Consider the following 10260-nt stretch of genomic DNA (forward strand, 5'->3'; position numbering starts at 1 on the left):
TCAGAACTGCTATTCCCCTGAACGGTCCACCTTGGTGAGCAGCACCACTCAGAAACCCACTCCTGCCTCTCCTTCATCAGTCACCGAGTCCTGCTGAGTCTCTCTCTCTCATCGATCTCTGGAACCCATCTTATTTCCCGTCCCACTGTCACTGCCAAGCCCGAGCCCTCTTCTCATTCCTCACCTTGTTCTCTAAGTGCCTCTAAGTCGCCTTACTCTGCTCGTTAATGGGGTCTCAACCTTCTTGTTTTTCATGTTTTAAAAATCACACAATAATATGCATATTTCTCATCAGAAAATATCTAATACAGATAAGCAAAACCCAAAATATATTTCTTGTTTTAAATTGTTATTTATTGTCTAGAGAAAGAGAGGAAGAGAAAAGGGAAGGAGGCCGGGAGAGGGGAAACATCGGTTGTTGTTTCACTTATTTACATTCATTGCTTGCTTCTTACTTGTGCCCTGCTCAGGATCAAACCCACAACCTTGGCACATCTCGACAACGCTCTAACCAACTGAGCTACCCAGCCAGGGCCCAAAATATATTACTTAATCAATAGAAGTAAAAGCAATTAATTGTAACTTCTCACCAGCCCCCACCACCCAGTGATAACCACTGTCAATATTTCAGACTCCTTTTTAAACATTCATTTATATTCTTTGTAAAAGGGATGGTTGCTTAGCTTCCCCCTCAACTTCATCTACCACCTCCCCTCCCCGCAGCAAGCCACACCAAACCCTGTCTGTTCCCTGAACACCCATATTCCCCCTTCCAAGCCTTCGCACAAGCTGTTCCCACTGCCAGAGGTTCCAGACACTCCGCCCCCTCCCCCTCCTGGCTAATATGTACCTTTGCCCGTAGATCCACATCAAGTGACACCTCTGCCAGGAAGCCTTCCTGGGCACACACACCCTCCCGAGCCCATCCCATCCCATCCCATCCAGCCTGGGTGCCCCTCCTCCTTGTTCCCATAGCGCCCCGTGCTTGCCTGCACAACACTGGCCACGTGACTCTGTTATTGCCTGGTTATCCTGCTGTCACCTCCTCAAGGTTGGCGTTGACCTTCAGGTGTGCAGCCCAGACCATTTACCTCGTTGTCTCTTCGTCAATGGTGAAAGAATAAACAAACAGCTGCTAATGGGTATATCACACCTTCCAGGCTCTGGCTGAAGACCTTCACATAAGTTAGCACATTTAACACAACATCGCGCCCAAAGGCAGGTACTTCCGTGGTCTCCAGTTTACAGATGAGGAAACAGAGGCTCAGAGAAGTCAAGTTCTGCTGAGATCACATAACGAATCATTGTCTGAGCCAGGATTGGAACCCAAGCCTCTCAGCCACAGAACCCATGCTGTCCATCACTATGCGAATCCCCCAGGGAAAGAATGAATGAACAAGCAAGCGAAGGGCAGCGGGAAGGAACCGGCGAATAAACAAGTAAACAAAGGAATGAGTACATCAGTGTCCAGTGGCCTGGCACCATGGCACCGTGCCCAGCCGGCTCCCAGACATCAAGCAACTGCTCTCCCTGTAAGATGCCTTTGTCATTTGCCACCTTTTGCCATTTAAAAGTTTTTAGTTGTTGCTTAAGAAGGTGCCAAAACCTTGGCTCCTTCCTCCGCCTCACCTTTTCACTGGCACGACCAAACCGTCCCATCTTCAGTGCTTTCTCCGTAACAGCGTGCAGGCAACGAGCATCGGCAGCATAGGACGGTTGAGTGTCAGAGCTGGAAGGTGCACGTAGACTCACTCAGAGATCATGCGGGGCAACCCTCCATTTTGCAGATGGGAAAACGGAGGCCCAGAGAGGCAAAGTGTCTTGTCAAGGGCACACAGCAGGTAGGTTAGTGGCAGAGTTGAGAGGGAGCCTGGCCTTCCGGCTCCCAGCCTGTGTGTCTCTTTACTAACCCGCCTCTGTTCTTCTTCGAGTTAGCCTTGCCAATCAAAAGGCATCTGGGGCCCTAACCGGTTTGGCTCAATGGATAGAGCGTCGGCCTGCGGACTGAAGGGTCCCCGGTTCGATTCCGGTCAAAGGCATGTCCCTTGGTTGCAGGCACATCCCCAGTGGGGGGCGTGCAGGAGGCAGCTGATCAATGTTTCTCTCTCATTGATGTTTCTAACTTTCTAGGCTTCTCCCTTCCTGTCTGTAAAAAAATCAATGAAAATACATTTTTTTAAAAAAAAAAAAAGGCATCTGGGGCAAAAGCTGTGTACACAGACAGGTTGAATGATTTCTCAAATGCAGACACTACCCCGAATATGCTTCAGTGTTGATCCAAAAGGTCTTGGAAATAAGGAAGGAGAGAGATTCACCGGGGAAGCCCTGCGACTCCTCCGGACGGAGAAGTAACTGATACCATCGCTGATGACTCACCGTGTTGAGATGCTTCCTTGCATGAATCCACTTAATCCTCCCAGCAGATAATTATCCCCATTTTACAGATGAGCAAATTGAGTCTCCAAGAGGCAAAGAGAGTGACCAACTCATCCAGCTGTCCTAGAACCATCCCTGTTTTAAACCTGAAAGTCCTGTGTCTCAGGAGCCCTTCCATCCCGGGCAAACCAGGGCAGTTGGTCACCCTGGAGGTAAGCTGCCCACCCAGAGGACTGGGTCCCAGAGATCCCGGCCACCTCCCCTGCCTTTTCTACCACACTGTGCTGCCCCTCCGGGCAAAGAGATGAACTTGAGAGGCAGGTCAGCCCCGGGCCACCCCTGGGTGCCATGCCAGGCAAGGACAAACAGAGGCTGGTCTATTCCCTCCTTGTCCCAGGAGGCGTCTGTTTACCATGATAACGGCCCTGATAGCTCAGCCAGGTCTCTGGCTTCGTGCCAGGCAGTGCAGGGCTTACACTCTGAGGCTCTGACAAAACCAGTCTCCCTGGGACCCTGGCTCACTCCCATCCTCATCTGACAGCCCGGCTGGGGGAGCAGGGGAGACATGGGGGAGCCGCAGGGCAGGGCAGCCCTGCCCTTGGACGCCACTGGGAGACCAGGCCCCTCGCTGGGACCCTGCATTTCCATGTGTCCAGGGAGGGAGTTCACAGAGCTGGAGCCAGACAGCCCAACGCTCGACCTCCCCCAACAGCCACCACAGGAAGCATCACCCCACCTCACAGGAAAGAGCGCTCCCGTGAGGCGGGCACACAGCGTGTCGTGTCGGTGACGCAGCATCTGATGGCAGGGTGTGACCCCGCTCTCCCCGCCCCCCACGCCTGGGTGCTTCCCCCGACGAGGCTGTAAAACAATGACACGGAGACAGACGATGTCCTCGGTGCATGTCTGGGTGACTGGTCTCCCACAGCACACCCGCCTGTACGCTCCCGCACCTTCCTCCACGCCATGACTCCCTCATCTTGGACGCTAAGTGTCCTCCTGCCCGGCCCTGGGCTGGGCGAGGCCGGTCCTGGAACCCACGGAGGCCTGTGCGCCGGCAGCCCCAGTTCTCACGGCCCGGGTTGTAACAGAGGCTTGCCGGTATCCTCTGCACTCGGGCTCCTGGGGGACAGGCAGGGAGCCCCGCCCCCAGCCCAGCACTAACATGCTCAATGAATTGCAGGTTGTCTTCAGCTCTGTCTCAATCAGGGGGATCCTGAAGGCAAGGGCTCACTTAAAAGTCTCCAGCAGGTGCTGACCTGCCCACTCACCGCCACAATCGAAGGTCCATTGACCTGACCTGTCACCTCACTACACAAAGTGGGGTCCCTGGATCGCAGCAGCAGGGTCCCCAAGGGTTTGCTGGAAATTCAGAGCCTCCGGCCCAGCTCCCGAGCGCTGGCTCTGGGCGAAGGCTCGCTAACCGACAGAGATCACGTTCACGCGCGTATTTGAACCTGGCCTCACACCTCCCCATGCACCTGTGGCCACCCCGCTCCCACGGATGGAGCTGGGGCTCAGGAAGGGGAACACCCAGGACATGGGCGGGGTGGGACTCCACGTTAGAGCCCATTCCCTCCGAAGGCGTGGGAATTAGAGCTGGTATTCCACGTGGGAAACCTGCACGCACTGAGGACTCCACGCGCAGAGCCCTGCCCGCATCACCGCAGGGAACCTTCCTGACCCCCGAGGGAGCAGGGTGACATTCTCACTTTACAGCTGAGCAGACAGGGCTGGGGCAGGGGAGGGACGTGGCCAAGGTCCACAGTGAGGAAGCAGCAGAAATGGCACGGACCCAGCGCCCTGTGCCCGACACCCAAGCCAGGCCCGTTCCTGGCGGCGGCAGACATGGCTGCCCGGGCGGGCGAGCTGGGTCGCTGCCCCCGCTCCTGCCTGACAGCGCGTGGCCTTGGGTCACAGTCTGCACTTCCTTCCCGTTCCCAGCCCTGAGCTCTAGAGGTAATCATTCTCCAACTCTGACCCAAGCACACACACGCCAACGGGTGGCAATCGGCCAGGGATGCGTGATGTGTGATGTCACCCCCCAGCTATTTCCGTCATTTCACAGGTGCCAGCTCCTGAGACGGCCTTCCTGCATTCCTACGGCCTCGCGGGGCCTCTCCATCGGATCCCGGGCGTGAAGCCTGTGGCCGCTGGATCGAGGGCACGCGTGACGCCGTGTCCATGAATGTGAGAGTCGGACCGGAGTCCCACTCCTGGCTTCCTTGTTCCTCCGGCTGGGAGGTCTTAGCCCAGGGGTGGGCAAACTTTTTGACTCGAGGGCCACAATGGGTTCTTAAACTGGACCGGAGGGCCGGAACAAAAGCATGGATGGAGTGTTTGTGTGAACTAATATAAATTCAAAGTAAACATCATTACATAAAAGGGTACGGTCTTTTTTTTTTTATTTCAATAGTTTTATTCATTTCAAACATTTTAACAAAAAGAATGTAAACACTAATTATTATAATTTGAAACTTCAAAAAATGGAGGAATCATAGCACAATAACATACCTTATATTGAAGATGGCAAAGGCAAAATAAAATGTCCTAACAAAGGAAAGGTACAAAAGCCTTTCAAATTAAACTTAAATATAATAAAACAATTTAAAACTAAAACAAATAGAAAAGAACAAAATGTGTAAACAGTAAATTAAACATTTTCTTTAGTGCAACTTCCAAATTATGCCCGGGACGTAGATGTAGATGGCAATGTAGACTGGGTTGAAAGGTTTTTGGTCTTTAAAACATCAACTTCAGTGGGAACAGTGTTGTTGGTCTCCTTTTTAGCTAATGCTCTGATACTGTGCTCTCCAGGGGCGTGTCTCCCTACATCACCACGATAACGTGTCCACGCATTCCCAGGGTGATGTCGGGGGACGTGTCCGCGGGCATTACAAGGAGCCTCTGGAAGATTGAGAGGTTATTCCTTCTACTCAATGGGGATATAAATCCGCCCACTCAGAAGAAGGAGCTGCGGCCGTGTTTCCCGACGTTGCCATGTTAACACTGCTGCTGGTGAAGGAGTGGAGGGGAGAGCAAGAGAACCCTCCGCTCTTTCGGCTCCACGGGCCGGATAGAACAGCCGAACGGGCCGGATCCGGCCTGTGGGCCGTAGTTTGCCCACAGCTGTCTTAGCCTCTCTGCGCCTCAGCTTCTCCGGCTCTGAAATGGGTGGGTGATACCCGGCCTCCCAGGGCAGCTGTGAGAAGCATTGGGGGTGAGGGGAATGGCTGGGTGTCTCCACAGTTCTCATGGCTCAGCATCAAAACACAGCTCGGGCTGCCTGGTGGGCTGTGCGGTGAGAGTGGGCAGTGCCCGGGCAACGATGACATGGACGGCTCGTGTGGGGAGATGCTCGTCTGGAGGAGAAGGACCGATGGGTCAGGCAGCGGCCGGGTGTGAGCCTGGGAGGCGGTGCCCGAGCACGAGGCAGGCGGCGCTGTCGTGGGACCAAGGCGTGGACCCGGTGGTCAGAGTGAGCTTCCCGCTCTGCTGCGAGAACACGGCACCGTGGGCCCCGGGGTGGGGCCTTGGGAAATCAGCTCTGGGCACGAATCTCCACATCCCTGCAGACAGCACTGCTTCTGTGGCCAGCCACTCAGTGACGTCCAGGACAGGAGACACAGAGGAGGGGGGGCGGGGTAGAAAAAACGAGCGCATGAGCAAGAGCTGCTGGTGAGTGCTGAGCAGGGGTCCTCAAACTTTTTAAACGGGGGCCAGTTCACTGTCCCTCAGACCGTTGGAGGGCCGGACTATAGTTTAAAAAAAAACTATGAACAAATTCCTATGCGCACTGCGGGCCCAGGACGAGTCGGCTGCTAAGCAGGACAGGCAGCGGCACCCGGGGGGCTGGATAAATGTCCTCGGCGGGCCGCATGTGGCCTGCGGGCTGTAGTTTGAGGACGCCTGGTGCAGAGGGTTTGGTGAGCACCTGGGACTCGGGTTACACTCAGACTCTCAGACTCACCCCGGGGAGGTTTTTAGGGACCCCACGTCTGAGCAGCAGCTGGCACCAGACCCCCCGAGATCTGGGTGGTGCTATGAACGTGCCATTTACACACAGGGCTGGAGACACAGGAGGAAGCATATCCAAGGAGGAGGGAAGGGCGTGGACACAGCCGGAGAGCCCACTTCCCGCCAGGGCCTGAGCCCTGCCACCTGGGCTCACCCATTCACCCTCTCCCAGGCCCGCACACCAGGCGAAGGGCATGCCCGGGGAGGCGGGGGGGGGGGGGGGGCAGTAAAGTCCTTATAAAGTGAGAACTTATTCGTGAGTCAGCCCAGCCCATTCACTGCGAAGGTATTTTCTTTTCAGCCTTTTTCTGCAAAGCCTTTCGCTGCCTCGGCGGTGAGGTCATCGCTGGTAAACACTCTGCCTTGCGGTACATTTCCTCTGAACTGTTTGCTTCTGTTTAACCCCAGGGAAGCGGCCAGACCCCAGGGAAGCTGGCCGCCTGGAGAAGCACAAAGGGCACTGGGCTGAGACCGAGGCTGGGCTTCGAATCCCTGCTCTGCCCCTTCCCAGCGGCGGGACCTTGGCCGATGCAAGTCACATCTCCGGACCTTGGTTTCTGTTTGTAAAATGAAGTCACTACTGCCGAAAGTGTTCTAAATAAATACACAGCCCTACACACTCATCCCATCAACAAATACTTATTGAGTGCGGAATATGTGCAAGCCATATGCTGCACAATGGATTTGATGAGAAACACACATATGTGTACACATACACACACACACACACACACACACACACACACACACACACGGTTCCCACACCCTGCCCTTAGAAGGCTTCCATTCTGGTAGGGAAGACAGACATGAATCAAATGACCCCATAAATGAATATTAAAACACAGCTGCGATTAGTGCTGAGCCATCTGGTGCTATAATAGCTTGTACCCAGGAAGACTCCCCGAAGGAGTGACTCCCAGTGGAAGACGGAGATGGGACCAGGCACCACGCAGGCAGGGAGCAGGGAGCGGGGCCTGCACAGAGGAGACGGGACCAGGCACCACGCAGACAGGGAGCGGGGAGCGGGGCCTGCACAGAGGAGACGGGACCAGGCACCACGCAGGCAGGGAGCGGGGAGCGGGGCCTGCACAGGGGAGATGGGACCAGGCACCACGCAGACAGGGAGCGGGGCCTGCACAGAGGAGACGGGACCAGGCACCACGCAGGCAGGGAGCGGGGAGCGGGGAGCGGGGCCTGCACAGGGGAGATGGGACCAGGCACCACGCAGGCAGGGAGCGGGGAGCGGGGCCTGCACAGAGGAGATGGGACCAGGCACCACGCAGACAGGGAGCGGGGAGCGGGGCCTGCACAGGGGAGATGGGACCAGGCATCACGCAGGCAGGGAGCAGGGAGCGGGGAGCGGGGCCTGCACAGGGGAGATGGGACCAGGCACCACGCAGGCAGGGAGCAGGGAGCGGGGCCTGCACAGAGGAGATGGGACCAGCACCACGCAGGCAGGGAGCGGGGAGCGGGGAGCGGGGCCTGCACAGGGGAGATGGGACCAGGCACCACGCAGGCAGGGAGCAGGGAGCGGGGAGCGGGGCCTGCACAGGGGAGATGGGACCAGGCACCACGCAGGCAGGGAGCGGGGAGCGGGGCCTGCACAGAGGAGATGGGACCAGGCACCACGCAGACAGGGAGCGGGGAGCGGGGCCTGCACAGGGGAGATGGGACCAGGCACCACGCAGGCAGGGAGCGGGGAGCGGGGCCTGCACAGAGGAGATGGGACCAGCACCACGCAGGCAGGGAGCGGGGCCTGCACAGAGGAGATGGGACCAGGCATCACGCAGGCAGGGAGCGGGGCCTGCACAGAGGAGATGGGACCAGGCATCACTCAGCCAGAGGCTGGGCGCGGGGCCTGCACAGAGGAGATGGGACCAGGCATCACACAGGCAGGGAGCAGGGAGTGGGGCCTGCACAGAGGAGATGGGACCAGGCATCACGCAGGCAGGGAGCGGGGCCTGCACAGAGGAGATGGGACCAGGCATCACTCAGCCAGAGGCTGGGCGCGGGGCCTGCACAGAGGAGATGGGACCAGGCATCACACAGGCAGGGAGCAGGGAGTGGGGCCTGCACAGAGGAGACGGGACCAGGCATCACGCAGCCAGAGGCAGGGAGCGGGGCCTGCACAGAGGAGATGGGACCAGGCACCACGCAGGCAGGGAGCAGGGAGCGGGGCCTGCACAGGGGAGATGGGACCAGGCACCACGCAGGCAGGGAGCGGGGAGCGGGGCCTGCACAGAGGAGATGGGACCAGGCACCACTCAGCCAGAGGCTGGGAGCGGGGCCTGCACAGAGGAGATGGGACCAGGCACCACGCAGACAGGGAGCAGGGAGTGGGGCCTGCACAGAGGAGACGGGACCAGGCATCACGCAGGCAGGGAGCGGGGCCTGCACAGGGGAGATGGGACCAGGCACCACGCAGGCAGGGAGCAGGGAGCGGGGCCTGCACAGGGGAGATGGGACCAGGCACCACGCAGACAGGGAGCGGGGCCTGCACAGAGGAGATGGGACCAGGCACCACGCAGACAGGGAGCGGGGCCTGCACAGAGGAGATGGGACCAGGCACCACGCAGACAGGGAGCGGGGCCTGCACAGAGGAGATGGGACCAGGCACCACGCAGACAGGGAGCGGGGCCTGCACAGAGGAGATGGGACCAGGCACCACGCAGACAGGGAGCGGGGCCTGCACAGAGGAGATGGGACCAGGCACCACGCAGGCTGGGACGGGGCGTGCACAGAGGCGGGTGCTGTCTCGTCCCAGGCAGGGGAGATTGGTAATAGGTACACATTTTCAGCTCCGCGGTGGATCAAATCTGAGGATCTAACATATGACATGGTGACTATAGTTGATGTATTATATTATTGAAATGTGCTGAGAGTAGAACTTAAATATTCTCACCAAAATGTGTGTGTGTGTGTATGTGTGTGTGTGGTAACAGAGGTGTTAATTACCTACATGGGAAGTATCCTTTCACAATGCACACATATATCCAATTACCCGACGTACACTTTAAATACCTTACAATTTTATTTGTCAAATGTAACTGTATGAAGCTGGGAAAAGAGAACATGCTAAATAGTGGCCTCCTACTGGGCAGTTCTTGGTGTTAGTGCCTGCCATCCTGATGGGTGGGGACTGCCAAGAGCCCAGGCCATCGACTGCCCCACGGTGCCCCCAGCCTGCGCGGAGCAGCAGACACATCAGGAAGGAGAGGAAGGGGGGAGGGAGTGGTGCCTGTTACGTGGAACACCCCGTGTATCCTATCGGAACTGAAATTACTCCATCAACTTGCATGAATATTAAATATCGAACCATCAGGACTTTTGTTGCTTTAAAATCACAGTGGGCGTGGGGGAAAGTCTCCGGTCTCTTTCTTTAAAAAGTGGAACAACAAGGAGGGAAATGAGGACATTTCCCCTCGTAATATATTGTCTTGAAATAAGCGAAGTCATCCAAAACCACTCCTTCAGGGAACAGGAATGGGGGGAGGAAGGAAAGAGAAAGCAGGAAGGATGTCCTCAAGCATCTCTGGGCGCCCCCTCTGGGCCCCGCCCCGTGCGAATAGGAAGTGGGCATCGAGTCATGAGACGATAGTAATAAAACCAGTGGTTACATGTGGACAAGGGCTCCAAATGTGAGGCCAGCAGGCAGCAGAGGGGAAAGACTGACCAGGGCATGCGGTGCACAGACGAGCCGCCGGGACTGACCTGGGGCAGCCCATCCAGGTCTGGACGCAGGAGACCCGACTTCCAAGCCCAGTTCCCCCGATTTCTCACTGGGCCAAGTGCCCATTCCTCTCTGAGCCGCCGTTTTCTTGGCTGTGATATGGGCCCCCAATAAGCATGACTTTGAGTGAGACGAGG

The sequence above is a fragment of the Plecotus auritus genome, assembly GCF_963455305.1.
Source record: "Plecotus auritus genome assembly, chromosome: 2".
NCBI classification, from domain to species: Eukaryota; Metazoa; Chordata; class Mammalia; order Chiroptera; family Vespertilionidae; genus Plecotus; species Plecotus auritus.